Source organism: Macaca mulatta, chromosome 19 (genome assembly GCF_049350105.2).
Source record: "Macaca mulatta isolate MMU2019108-1 chromosome 19, T2T-MMU8v2.0, whole genome shotgun sequence".
Taxonomy (NCBI): Eukaryota; Metazoa; Chordata; class Mammalia; order Primates; family Cercopithecidae; genus Macaca; species Macaca mulatta.
In genome coordinates this window covers 46,088,305-46,102,151 of record NC_133424.1, presented here as the reverse complement: position 1 = coordinate 46,102,151, position 13,847 = coordinate 46,088,305, and the positions used below count along the sequence as shown (strand labels likewise).

Sequence of the window (13,847 nt, the reverse complement as noted above, 5' to 3'; positions counted from 1 at the left end):
GTTCAGAGCACATGTGTTGCAATAGGAGGGCACAGCACAACAGTGACAAAGAGTCCTCTTTCTGCACCTTATCAGAGCATTTGGGGCCCACCTGGCTAATAAACACATGTTCCCACTTTCTATCAGGCATGGGAACACATGTGGTACTGTTGGAGGGGCTGACACCATACTTGTGGTTGGAGATGCTACTGCTTATGAATCCAGTTCAGAGCACCAGGGACCTTCCAGCCCTGGGCATGGATTGGTACAGTGGGAGGGGACACCCCCATACCTGTGTTTGGGAACATTTCCATACCCACCCCATCACTCAGAGAACCTGGGATGCTTATGGCCAGAGCACATCTGTTGTAGCCAGGGGAGGGCAACATCATAAACTTAGAGGAAGACCCTTTTAGTCTCCCTTTCAGTCCAAACTCCTGGGGCGTAAGCCAGGGAGCCTACCCCTTTCGACTTTGTAGGAGCCAACATCACTGAGAAAATACTTGTGCTTCAGGTAGAGTAAATGTCCCTCTGTGGTGGGCACAGCAAATGGCAGCCTTGTCTTTGGGCCCCGCCCCCGTCCCCAAGCTCCCGTCGCCTGCCCAGGTCTTCACAGAAGTTGGAAGTACTGGATTGCCAACATACTCATTTTTTTCTAGTGAAAGAACCAGGAACTCAGTGCCTAGGAAGCAAAATCTTCTTGTAGAAATGGCAGTGGGTGGTCGCCGTCCACCATGAAAGAAACTTACTCTGCTCAACCCATTCTAATTATGTCAAACTCAACCCGCTTTTCCTCCTTCTCTAGCAAGCTTGAAGTTGAGCACCTCAAAGTGCTTCTTTTTATGATGGAAGGCACGGGTTTGGATGGGGGTTCATCAGAGGTCAATACCCCGGTTTGAGAAGGTCCACTGTGGGGAGGAAAGAGAGACTTGTAAGTACCAACTGTGCTCCACTCTGGTTTTGTCTGTAAGCCTGAAGACCCAAGCTCTGGGACAGTTTCCTTCTAGTCTTGGGACTGGTAGCACCTCTGGCAACTCCCACCCCGCGGCTGGCAAGCTGTTCCTTTTCTCTTAACCCATTTGTCTCCATGGTCCTTTTACTTGCTTTTCCGGATTAAATATCTAAAGCTGCCTTCATGTTAATGAGTCGTCTGCTCTGGGTCTTCACTTTTAGGCCAGTCTAGAAGGAGGGATGATGCCTTCTATAAATGGTGACAGGTTGAGCCAGACTTGACATTTCCAAATTTTCTGTGGCTCAGCTAATGTGATATGGAAGTAGCACGCTCTAGGACTGTTTGTGCTAACTTCTGACGTCTCCATGGAGAGTGTGAGGATATCAGCCCAGGAGGAGGCGAGGTCTAGAGAAAGAGAGACCAGGAAATGCCCTTGCCACCTCCCTCTGTGCTTCCTCTGCACCATCTGACCTCCCCGAAGGTCAGATCCTCCCTGCTGTGTGACAGGAAACCACACTTTATGGTTTTAGTCTTTTAAAAATGTTTGAATTATCTTTTCTGTGTCTTTTTTTAAAAAAAAAAATTAGATTGGAGCCAGGAATTCCACCGTGAAATAAAAATAAAACCCTGAGTCCAGGTGAGGTGGCTCACGCTAGTAATCTCAGCACTTTGGAAGGCCGAGGGAGGTGGATCACCTGAGGTCAGGAGTTTGAGACCAGTCTGGCCAACATGGTGAAACCCCATCTCTACAAAAATGCAAAAATTACCCGGGCATGGTGGCATGTGCTTATAATCGCAGCTGCTCGGGAGGCTGAGGCAGAATTGCTTGAACCCGGGAGGCGGAGGTTGCAGTGAACCAAGATCTTGCCACTGCACTCCAGCCTGAGTGACAGAGCAAGACTCCATCTTAGAAAAATAAATAAACAAATCAATAATAAAACCCTGAGCCCTCTGATTGACTGAAAGGACCCCTCTTGGCCAAGGCGACCCCAGAAAAACTAAAAACTAAGTTTCCCGGCCATAAGGAGACGAGAAATTGCGCCTCCGTATACCACTTCCTTACTAACTGTTACCAGGTTTTTTGTTTGTTTGTTTGTTTGTTTGTTTTTCCTAAATTAAACAGAAACCAGCCCTGGAAAAACAAAGAATGGAACACCCCACCGCTGACTTCAACCAACTGCCTGCTGCTGCGGCCTGACTCCCAACCCTTTTTGCTATTTTGACGTGACAAACTGACCAGCCTACAAAGTATTCAACCATGGACTGGTTCTGGCTGGTTCACCAAGGCTGTGTACAAAGTGCCTTCGTGCCCTGTGTTTCACCTTTTTTTTTTTTTTTTTTTTTTTTTTTTTTGAGACGGAGTCTCGCTCTGTCGCCCAGGCTGGAGTGCAGTGGCGCGATCTCGGCTCACTGCAAGCTCCGCCTCCCGGGTTCACGCCATTCTCCTGCCTCAGCCTCCCGAGTAGCTGGGACCACAGGCGCCCACAACCGCGCCCGGCTAATTTTTTGTATTTTTAGTAGAGACGGGGTTTCACCGTGGTCTCGATCTCCTGACCTTGTGATCCGCCCGCCTCGGCCTCCCAAAGTGCTGGGATTACAGGCGTGAGCCACCGCGCCCGGCCGTGTTTCACCTTTTAACATACAGAGCCTAATTTTACTGCATTTAATGTTATATCTCCATGCGAAGGTAAACATGGGATGTATGTAACACATATGTTTGCTTATCAAGCACATATATGACCCCCTTTCATGAATATTCATAGTTCCCCCAGTGACCTGTTGGATATGTCTATTTAGCCAACCTGTTTGGCATAAAACTCCTATCCCACCCTTTCTCCCTCAGAGTACCTGTTTGTGGTCTCTGCTGGAGGTGTCACTTTCCAGAGCCTGCAGTTTGCAACGCTTCTCAAGAAATAAAGTCCTCCTTTCCAAGTTTACGGGTCTCATATTTTAAGTTGACACCCTCAAGTTGGTGCTTCACATGGAGAGGATAGGCTTGGCATCCAGGCTCTTGGGCCTGCAAGAACAATGAAAGAAAGAGCTCATGCCACTGGGTAATTATGGAAACATTTTAAGACTAGGATAAAATATATGACTCAAAAGTTATCATACTCCTTTAAAAAGTCCTACAAAAAATTATTTTCAGGCCGGGCGCAGTAGCCCATGCCTGTAATCCCAGCACTTTGGGAGGCCAAGGAGGGTGGATCACCTGAGGTCAGGAGTTCAAGACCAGCCTGACCAACATGGTGAAATCCTATCTCTACTAAAAATACAAAAAATTAGCTGGGTGTGTTGGTGGGTGCCTGTAATCCCACCTACTCAGGTGTCTGAGGCAGGAAAATTGCTTGAACCCGGGAGGCAGAGGTTGCAGAGAGCCACGATCGCGCCACCGCATTATAGCCTGGGCAAGAAGAGTGAAACTCCATCCCAAAAAGAAAAAAAAGAAAGAAAAATAAATTATTTTCAAGTAAGTACCTGGATTGGGCCTATGTGGGAAAAGATACAGTTTGTCCCTATTTAAACCACTAAAATCTCAAATTGCAAAAGTTGCCGCTCCACCCAACTCATGGCTGATCATAGAGCCAGGCTGAGTCTAAACTAGATTTCATTGTTGAAAACTCAATACTTTCTAAGGCATTTTATAACCCAGGAAAACCACCTTCAGATGGAGGAAAGAGGGAAAACCCAAGAATTTCTGCCAGCTTCTTACGTATTATTTTATTAAACATTTACTTAGTGATGAACCTGCACTAGACACTGTGCTAGTCACTGGTGAGATGCGGTTCAAAGACATATCGTGACCTACAAGAACTTATAGTCTAGTAGGAGAGACAGACGCAAACCAAAAATTTAAACAGGACTTCGTGCTAGGGATCGGAGAGCAGGTAAGAAAGACATAGTATTAAATACGGGAGAGAAGGAACTTTAATTGTACCTCAAGAAGTAGTAGGAAGCCTCTAGGTAGAGCAAGGCTTTTTTCACATCAAGGAAATATTATGTGAAAAGTCAAGGAAGCCAGAGAGGCTGTGAGCCTGTGGGACACCAGGAAGGTAGTCAGGTGCAGCTGGAGAATGAAGTCAAGCCTGGGTATACAGCTGTAATGATCAGCAGGGGCCAGATAACGGACAAATTAATGTATCATGATGGGCACTTGTCAGTCATGCTGAAGGTATGCAGAGTCATGAAAGCAGTGAAAGCAAAGAAGTGAAATGATGATATGTAGATTTTAGAAACATTCTTGTACTTCCTCGGAAGGAAGAATCCAATGGGTGGCAGAACAGAGGTAAAGGGGCTTCGGGGGTTCTTTGCATGATCAAAGCAAAGACGAGACAATGAGCTCCTGTTCCAGAGGAGCTGAGAGTGGCTGGAGAGGAAGTAACAGAAGAGGGAAGGCAGTGAGATGAGTAACTGCCACACACGACCAGGGCGACTCTAGCCACTTGGCTTAGACAAATGGACATGTGTTGTTTTGGTAGGGTGAGTTCAGCTTTTAATAGTGTTCAGTTTTTAATAGTGTGAAACCCTGTGGATGAATCAGTAATATTCAGAAGGCAGTTGACTCATTTATGTGTCAATTTGCCATATTTATTGAGCATCTGGGATGAACTGGGACCTATTATAAGTAGTAGAGCTTACATTCGAGTTGAGGGGGGCGGAGAAAATAAGCAACAATCGCAATGACACGTAAATCATGTGGCAGTTTAGCTGGTAACACGTTATGAAGAATAAAATTGCCGATGGAGGTTTGACACTTGAAGTAAGGAGAAGCAGCAGTCTCAATGTTCACGTGGAAGACAGGACAACCTCACTAGGAAGGTGAGTTTTGAGCAAGGTCTAGAAGGGGGCCATCAAGTGACCGACGCAGACGTGTGAGGGAAGAACACTGGAAATAGCGGAAGTAGCCACTGCAAAGGATCGAAGGGAGGATGGGTGGCATCCTCGTGGAGCAGTCAGTAAGCTGATGGGGCTGTGGTCAGCACGAGAGAGAGTAGGGGCAAGGAGACCAGAGAGGGATGGGGACACACAAAATAGGGAGGGCCTTGTAGGTTGTCATCATAAACTGATGACATCCTCAGAGATGGGAATGACTGGAGGGCTTAAAGCAAAGGACAGCATCATCTGCCATAGGTTTTAAGCAGATGATTTTGGTTGCTTGGATGAGCACGGAGGCTGAGAGACCAGTCAGGAGGCTGAGCCCCTAAGATGGAGGGTAATGATGGCTTGGACACAGCAACACCAGTGGGGGGCATGAGAAGTGGATTTGCACATTCACTTTAGATTGTGTACATGTAGCAAAGTATTGTGGAATTGAATGATGGGAGTGTGTGTGAGAGAAAGGGTCCAGGAATTTGCTGTTCTGGGCAGGGGGAGATTTTTTCTCATTAATGAATACTTGATCACAGGGACTATGGAAGCAAATCACACAGATGGCATCCAAAAATAAGAAGGGAAGGTTGGGCTCAGTGGCTCATGCCTGTAATCCCAGCACTTTGGGAGGCCAAGGCGGCGGATCGCTTGAGCCCAGGAGTTTAAGACCATTCTGGGCAACATGGCACAACTCCATCTCTATAAGAAGATACAAAAAATTAGCCAGGCATGCGCCTATAGTTCCAGCTACTCAGGCTGAGGCAGGAGGATCATTTGAGCCCAGGAGTTGGAGGTTGTAGTGAGCCATGATTGTGCCACTGCACTCCAGCCTGAGTGACAGCAAGACCCTGTCTCAAAAAAAATAAGAAGGGAGAAAACAGAGGAATGATGGATGGACTCCTCCTCTTTCTCCTCCTCAAACATGCAGTCGAGATCTAAGATCATTGGTTGTGTGTATGGGAGAAATGCTGACATCCTCACCTCAGGCTATTATGAAAACAAATTCCAGATGGATTCAAAGAACAAGATTTTCAAAAAATTATAAATGTCTTAGAACAAAATGTAAGAGACCCTGATTAATCCCTTGGGCTACAAAGGAGTTTTTAAGAATAAAACGATTATAAAATAAGATACTGAGAAATGAGATTGCATCAAAAGAAAATTTGTTATCTGGAAACCATAACGAGATTAACAAAAAACCCATAGATTTAAAATGTTTGCCCCAAATGTATTTAATTCAGAAAATAAATAGGCAAACCATAAGCTATAAACTGGGAAAATTATTGGCAAAACATTTATCTAGCAAAGGACAAGTGTGCAAGATCTATAAAGAACTCCTACAAGTCAACTACAAAATGCCCAGTCACATAATAAATGGGCAAAATACTTGAACAATTCTCCTATAAAGAAACATCATAAAACAAGCACATGTAAAAGTATTCAACATCATTCGTCATTAGAGAAATGAAAATTTAAAACACCACTACACAGCCACCAAAATGGATAAAGTTTAAAAGGTATCCAACCCAGGTATCCAAATGTTGGCAGGCATATGGAGTACCTGGAACTCTTCTTCATTTCTGGAGAGAATATAAAATTGTAAAACCACTTTGGAAAAAAGTTCATATGGTTTCTCAGAAAACACACATATATCTAGTCTGACTGAGCAATTTCATTCCTAAGTATTAACCTGAGAGAAATAAAAACACATGGACACAGAATCACTTGTACCAGAAAAGTTCACAGGAGCCTTATTCATAATATGTAAAACTTGGAAGTATCTCAGATGTCTATTTATATAGAAAGCAAAAACAAACCATGGTGCATTCATACTCGGATATCAAGATGAATGAATTCCTGATAACAGGCAACAACACGGATGGATCACAGAAACATGATGCTGAATGAAAGACACCTTAAGGCTTAAGAACAGTGCATAATGTATGCTCCCATTTATGTGAAATTATAGAGCAGCTCAAACCTGTAATGAAAACAGTTCCTGCAGCATTGAAGAGAGGGATGTCTTCATTCATTTTTGTGTTGCTATAAAAGAATACCTGAGACTGGGTAATTTATAAAGAAAAGAGGTTTCTTTGGCTCACAGTCCTGCAGGCTATATAAGAAGGATGATGCCAGGATCTGCTTCTGGTGAAGAGGAGCTGGCATGTGCAAAGATCGCTTGGCAAGAGAAGAAATGAGAGAGGAGGGGAGGAAGGTGCCAGGCTGTTTTTAACGATCAGCTCTTGCAGGGCTTAATAGAGTGAGGACTCACTCATCACTGTGAGGAAAGCTCCAAGACATCATGGGGGCTCCAACCCCATGACCTAAACACTTCCCATCAGGCTCCACCTCTAACACTGGGGATCACATTGCAACATGAGATTTGGAGGGGTCACACAAACCAAACTATAGCACGGGGGAGTCGGATGTGGGGGGTCAGGGCAGCCCCTCCCATAAGTGACCTCACAGGGCAAAGATCTGAGCTGTTGTCTCCCTGTGCTGACCAATCTGCTCTGGAGAAGGGGGATCTGACTGATCTGACAGCATCAGGGTCCCACTGTCCCACACATGAGTCCCAGGAGTTGGAGTTTCATCGCACATGAACTTCTCATCAGGGTATATTGCAGCAGATGCTCTGACAAGGTCTGCATGTTATCGAGCCTTCTCTGCATCTAAGCTTACTTGCTGCTTTGCCTTTCTTCCTGCCTTACCCCCTGCCCAGCACCCCCACTGCTTGCCTTCCTATTATCCACCATACCCTTTCCTTAACATTAATCTTTTCTAAATTAATTATCTAAAATATATTACAAACTAATAGGAACAAAAGTTTTGGAGATGGAGAGTGGCGATAGATGTACAACAATATAGATGTACTTATTGCCAGTGAATTGTACATTTAAAAATGTTAAAATGGTAAATTTTATGTTGTGTATACACAATGTGAAACCATTATGTTATGTAAGTGAGTCCAGCCACAAAGAACCACATAGTCTATCTCTGCCCCAATTATCTTCGATTTCATCTAGTGCAATAGCAATTGCCTATAAAACAATCAATGACGTTAGCATGACGTGACTGCCTTTGCATCAAATGTTTTTTGTTTTTTTTTTCATATGAACCTTTTGGAGGTAAAATTTATGTGAAAAATGCATCTGTTTTATGTTTGCTCAGTTTTAACAAATGTGTACACTCAAGGACTCACCATAATTCAGGTATAGACCATTTCCATCATCCTAAAAAATCCCCTTATGCTCCTTTGTTGTTAGTTCCTCCACATATCTAACCACAAACAACCATTTATCTGCTTTCTGACATTTCATATTAATCTTGCTATTTCTAAAATTTGTTATACACAGAATCAGAGTATGTAGTTTCGGGTGTGGGTGCTTGTTGATAAGCATGATGGCTTTGAGATGTGTCTATGTTGTTGGATAAACGTCAAGTTCATTGTATACTCTATTTCCCAGTAGTACCCCGTGTTCACAGTGGCATCATCCACAATAGCCAAAAGCTGGAAGCAACCCAGGTAACCAGCAATGTAGGAATCTGGAAACAAAACATCCAATGGCATATTATTCAGCCTTAAAAGGAAGGAAATTCTAATACATGCTACAATATGGATAAAACCTGAAAAAAAAACTATGCCAGGTAAAAAAATCTGGACATGGAAGGACAAATGTATCGTTCTACTTATATGATATACCTGGAATAGGCAAATTCATAGAGACAGAATAGAGGTTACCAGAGCTGTGGGGAATGTGCACTGGAGAGTTATTGTTTAACAGGTACAGAGTTTCAACTTAGGATAATGAAAAAGTTCTGGATATGAATAGTGGCGATGGTTGTATAACAATATAAATGTAGTAAATGCCAGTGAACTATACATTTAGAAATTGTAAAAATGGTAAATTTTGTGTTATGTATACACCATATAATACCATTATAATACATGAATGAATCCAGCCAGAAAGAACCACATAGTCTATGATTTCATACAGGAAATATCCAGAGTAGGTAAACTCGTAGAGAGAGAAAGTCGATTAATGCTTGCCTAGAACTGGGAGGTGTGGTGGTATTAGAAGGTGATGGCTAAGGTGTACAAAATTTCTTTTTGGAGTGATGAATATTTTACCAAATTGTGTTGATGGTTGTACATTTCTGTGAATACACTAATAGCCATTGAATTCTATACTTTTTTTTTTTTTTTTTTTGAGACGGAGTCTTGCTCTGTCGCCCAGGCTGGAGTGCAGTGGCGTGATCTCGGCTCACTGCAAGCTCCGCCTCCCGGGTTCACGCCATTCTCCTGCCTCAGCCTCCCGAGTAGCTGGGACTACAGGCGCCCACAACCGCGCCCAGCTAATTTTTTGTATTTTTAGTAGAGACGGGGTTTCACCGTGGTCTCGATCTCCTGACCTTGTGATCCGCCCGCCTCGGCCTCCCAAAGTGCTGGGATTACAGGCGTGAGCCACCGCGCCCGGCCGAATTCTATACTTTAAATATGTGGATTGTATTGTACATGAATTATCTCTCAAAAAAGCTATTAGAAAAGAATCAGCTGATACAATTTGTCCCAAAAGTTGTGAACAAACTAATTGAAAAAAGCTAACATTCTGTTCAAAAAAATCTTTCAGTAAAGTAGGAAGTGGACGGAATTTCCTTATTTCTTTTATGTGACAATGCATGCATTGAAGAAAAAAAAACCTTCAGTTAACAGCATACTGAATATTTCCCCCCAAGATCAGGAAGTAGAAAATGAAGTCCATTGACTTCTCTTGGATTCAATATTGTATTGGAGGTTGTAACAAATGTAGAGGATAAGAAAAATTAAAATCATACAGGAAAAGATAAAATTACTCAATGCGCAGAAATCATGATTGTGTATGCAGAAAATCCTATGCCATCTACAAAGAAATTATAAAAAGTAAGGTGTGAATTTAGCAAGGTGCCAGTATACAAGATCAATATATATAAAACAATTATTTTTCTGTAAACTACCATATACCAATACATGTATGAATGTGTGTGTTTGTTTGTGTGTGTGTGTGTGTATCAGCTGGTAGAGTGAAGAATTAATATTGGTAAGTTGTCCATTTCAGCCAGAATCCAGAAAGCTGGTCTATGGCAGCAGTCCCCAACCTTTTTGGCACCAGAAACTGGTTTCGTGGAAGAAAATTTTTCCATGGGTAGTGGGGAGATGGTTTTGGAATGAAACTATTCTCAGGCATTAGATTCTCATAAGGAATGTGAAACCTGGATCCCTCGCATGCGCAGTTCACAGTAGGGTTCGCACTCCTATAAGCATCTAATGCCGCTGCTGATCTGACAGGCGGCGGAGCTTAAGCGGTAATACCCGCTCACCTGCCATCACCTCCTGCTGTGCGACCCAGTTCCTAACAGGCCACAGCCAGTACTGGTCTGGAATTGCTACAAGACATATTGGCCTTATATGACTTTTTAAGACAGCATGGATCTTGCACCTACCTGATCTGTATCTCATGTCCTTGCGCTTGGGGAGAGATCACGCACAGATAGCTGTGTGGTTGGCTGCAAGGTTAAATGAGAAGAGAAATGCCTGATGGTGTTAATGCTGACAGTTGTTGGTTTCTGCAAATGTAAAGGTAAGAAAGAGAAAGAAAAAGGCATGCAGATTAAAACAGAAGTTAAAGTAGCTTTATTCACATAAACATGATTCATAGAAAACAAAGATGCTACCAGAATTCAAAAGTGAATTTACCAAGGTCTCAGTATACAAGTCAATACGTATTTTTAAAATGTATTTTCTGTATACCATTGATGAATGATTGAAAACTAAAATTGGGATGAAACCATTTACAGTAGTGTTTACAACTCACATAAAATACTTAGGAATAAATTAACAGAAGCTGTGCAAGTTCGATTCACAGAAAACTACAAAACCGTGGTTACAAATTTTCTCTTAAAAATTCAGATAGTAAATATGGCGTTATGGGTTGCTTATGGTTTTTTCCACATATTCTCGTTTTTATATTTTTAGCTTCTCAAATTTTTCTTTTTCTTTGAGACAGAGTTTCGCTCTTGTTGCCCAGGGCTGGAGTGCAGTGGCACGGTCTTGGCTCACTATAACCTCTGCCTCCCAGTCCAAGCAATTCTCCTGCCTCAGCCTCTCGAGTAGCTGGGATTACAGGCGCCTGCCACCACACCCAGCTAATTTTTTGTATGTTTAGTAGAGATGGGGTTTCATCATGTTGGCCAGGCTGGTGTTGAACACCTGACCTCAGGTGATCCACCCGCCTCGGCCTCCCAAAGTGCTGGGATTACAGGCATGAGGCACTGCACCTGGCCAAAAATGTTAACACTGTATTTAGTCACTGGCCTTACAAAAATAGTTCCGGGGCCAATTAGCTTGTTGATCTTGCTACAAAATATTGTTGAGAGAAAATCTTAAATCTTAAAAGACCTAAATATATGGAGACATATATCATGCTCCTGTACTGGAAAAGTTAATATTGATAAATTGTCAATATTGACTAGGATTCTGAAAAGTCTTTCTAAAAAAAGAGACAGGGCCAGGTGCAGTGGCTCATGTCTGTAATCCCAGCATTTTGGGAGGCCAAGGTGGGTGGATCACCTGAGTTCAGGAGTTCAAGACCAGCCTGGACAACACTGTGAAACACTATCTCGACTAAAAATACAAAAATTAGCTGGGCGGTGTGGTGGGTGCCTGTAATCCCAGCTACTCAGGAGGCTGAGGCAGGAGGATTGCTCGAACCCAGGAGGCAGAGGTTGCAGTGATTGTACCACTGCACTTCAGCCTGTGCAACAGAGTAAGACTCCATCACAAAAACAAAACAAAACAAAACAAAAAAGACGGGGTCTCGCTCTGTTGCCCAGGCTGTAGTGCAGTTGTGTGATCATAGATCACTATAACCTCATACTCCTGGGCTCAAGTGATCCTCCCACCTCAGCCTCCTGAGTAGCTGGGACTATAGGCGTATGCCACCATGCCCAGCTAATTTAATTTTTTTTTTTTTTTGTAGAGACAGGGTTTTACTATGTTGCTCAGGTTGGTCTCAAACTCCTGGTCTCAAGCATTTCTCCTGCCTCGGCCTCCCAAAGTGTTGAGATTACAGGCAGGAGCCACTGTGCCCTGCCATAAAGCTTTTAAATCAGCATGAATCCTGTGCCCACCTGATGTACCATCTCCCGTCCTTGGCTTTGGGAGAAGATAGGCCACAGACACCTTCATGGTTTGCTGCAAGCTCAATGAGAATAGAAATGCCCAATGGGGATTTGCCTGTGAACAGCAGTCCCAGGTCATCTTCAGAGGAGACCAAGGCCCCATTGTGGCCAATGGCCAAGATCTGAGTTGAACCAAAAAGGAAAGACTTCCTGGTGGGCCACGTTAAGTGTTCGTTACATGTGTGCCATGGCCTAAGGACAATAGAAAACGGTAATATATGATGTGTGCATAAATAGAGTCAGACAGCCTGGGTCAAATCCTGGCAGGGTCACTACCAGGGACTAGGACTTAAACGCTGTTTTACCAAATTTGTAGAAACAAGCGAAGAGAGCCTGCCTCCCAGGAAGAGATGAGGTTGGGTGCAGCATCCAGGCAGGTCAGACCACAGGTTTCCCTTCTCAGAAACCTTCACAGCCCAGCAGGTCACGTCCCAGGCTCAAGTCTCTCCAGGGCGGCCACAGAGAAGGCTCCTGACACCAGGACTTGGAGAGGTGATCAGAAAGGAGCATGAAGGAGGTGGTGGCCTGAGGAGGGGAGAGGGGAATCTGATGTCATCAGCAGCAGCTGCCTGAAAGGAAGAGGGTCCGGCCTTGTGTGCTCCATATTTGCACCCCATGATAGCCTCTCCTCCTCACCTTAGCACCTGCTGCAGCTACCTGGCCTCTTGGGTACATCATTCAGCTTGGGAACCAGTACAGTCCTCTTCCCTCCCCAGCTCCCTCTCCCACACCTGGCACTTCCAGTGAACCTGGTGCTGGGAAGACCTGGGCTGCTTCTGTACTCTGGCTCTGAGCAGGCGCTGCCTTCCAGTGACCCCAGGATACATCCGCACTGCTTGCAGAAGCTACGGTCTGGGCCAGGCTTCGCGGAGCCTGCAGACCTGGCTGCTGGTGCCCAGCAGCTGCAGTCCTGAGCAGTGCTCACATCGCGCAGGGGCCGGTCTGGGTCTAAACAGCCGATACCCGGTAAGCGGAATCCCGAAGCTCGAGAGTCCCTGCTGGGGCTGGACCGTTGGACCTCGCGCTTTGCCCTCTGCGGCATTTCTTCCAGCCCTGGCCTCGCGCACCCTTCCTCTCCACGCGTTCTAACGGCGGCTCAACTGCATCGGGCTGAACGGGGTGTGCAGAGCACAGGCTGCTCTTCACGGGCAACCTCTTCTGCAAGCTTCATACGCGCCCCTCGCCCCCCGCCAGTGCCCCCAGTGTTCCCCATCTGGTCTGGATCGCCTCGGGGTCCCGGCACAGAGCTCTCCTCGACCTTGCTCGCCCAGGTTTACTGCAGTCCCGCGCCGTTTCGGTCGGACATCACCGCTAGGAGGCGGTGTCTGATTCCGCAGGCTCTGGGCTCCTCTCTAGGGTTCTTACCTTGAATGTGTGCGGGACTCTGTCGAGTGTGGAGGTCTCAGGAGCCACTGCTTGGGTGGTCAGCTGAATATCTTGGAATGGTAGAGTCCTCCTCCAGGCTGCAAATGACTCCTTTCTGTTTGGGGTTTGAGCAGTTAGTGACCTCTACGAGGCTGGCCTATCCCGTCCTCCCCTCCATCCTTGTCTCAGGAAGACTGAGTTGAAGTCCCCAGGAAAGTGCAGGAAAGGAAAAGCTAAGGCAGAGGGAAAAAGTAGCAAAGGAAGGATGATTAGAGAAGCGCTGCCCCCTCACCCTCATAACAGCGGGAGTGTCTGGAAGAACAACGGTATCATCTTGTGGTCACTTCCTTCCAGTGCAGTCCTGGACCCCTGAAAGGAAGCCTCTGTTCGAAACACCCAGAAGACACCTTGAGTAAGAAAGCCCAAACATCTTCTCTGAGCCCATTTGCCAAAGGCAGTGGCATCG

At 45.0% G+C, this 13,847-nt stretch overlaps 1 long non-coding RNA gene across 2 annotated transcripts; it reads right to left on the bottom strand.

Annotated features, from left to right (window-relative positions):
- Positions 1-662: 662 nt before the first annotated feature.
- Positions 663-13,846, bottom strand: LOC100425381 (uncharacterized). 2 transcript variants are annotated; one of them, XR_001441365.3, is made up of 6 exons: positions 13,674-13,846; positions 13,382-13,496; positions 12,322-12,541; positions 10,280-10,402; positions 2,780-2,948; positions 663-887 (listed from the first exon to the last, which is right to left on the bottom strand). It is a non-coding gene; the product is annotated as an uncharacterized LOC100425381 (long non-coding RNA). The 2 variants fall into 2 exon arrangements; XR_013410471.1 differs by lacking the exons at positions 663-887; positions 2,780-2,948; positions 13,382-13,496; positions 13,674-13,846 and adding an exon at positions 7,875-8,989 and having other exon boundaries at positions 9,290-10,402; positions 12,322-12,585.
- Between the last annotated feature and the right edge of the window lies 1 nt (position 13,847).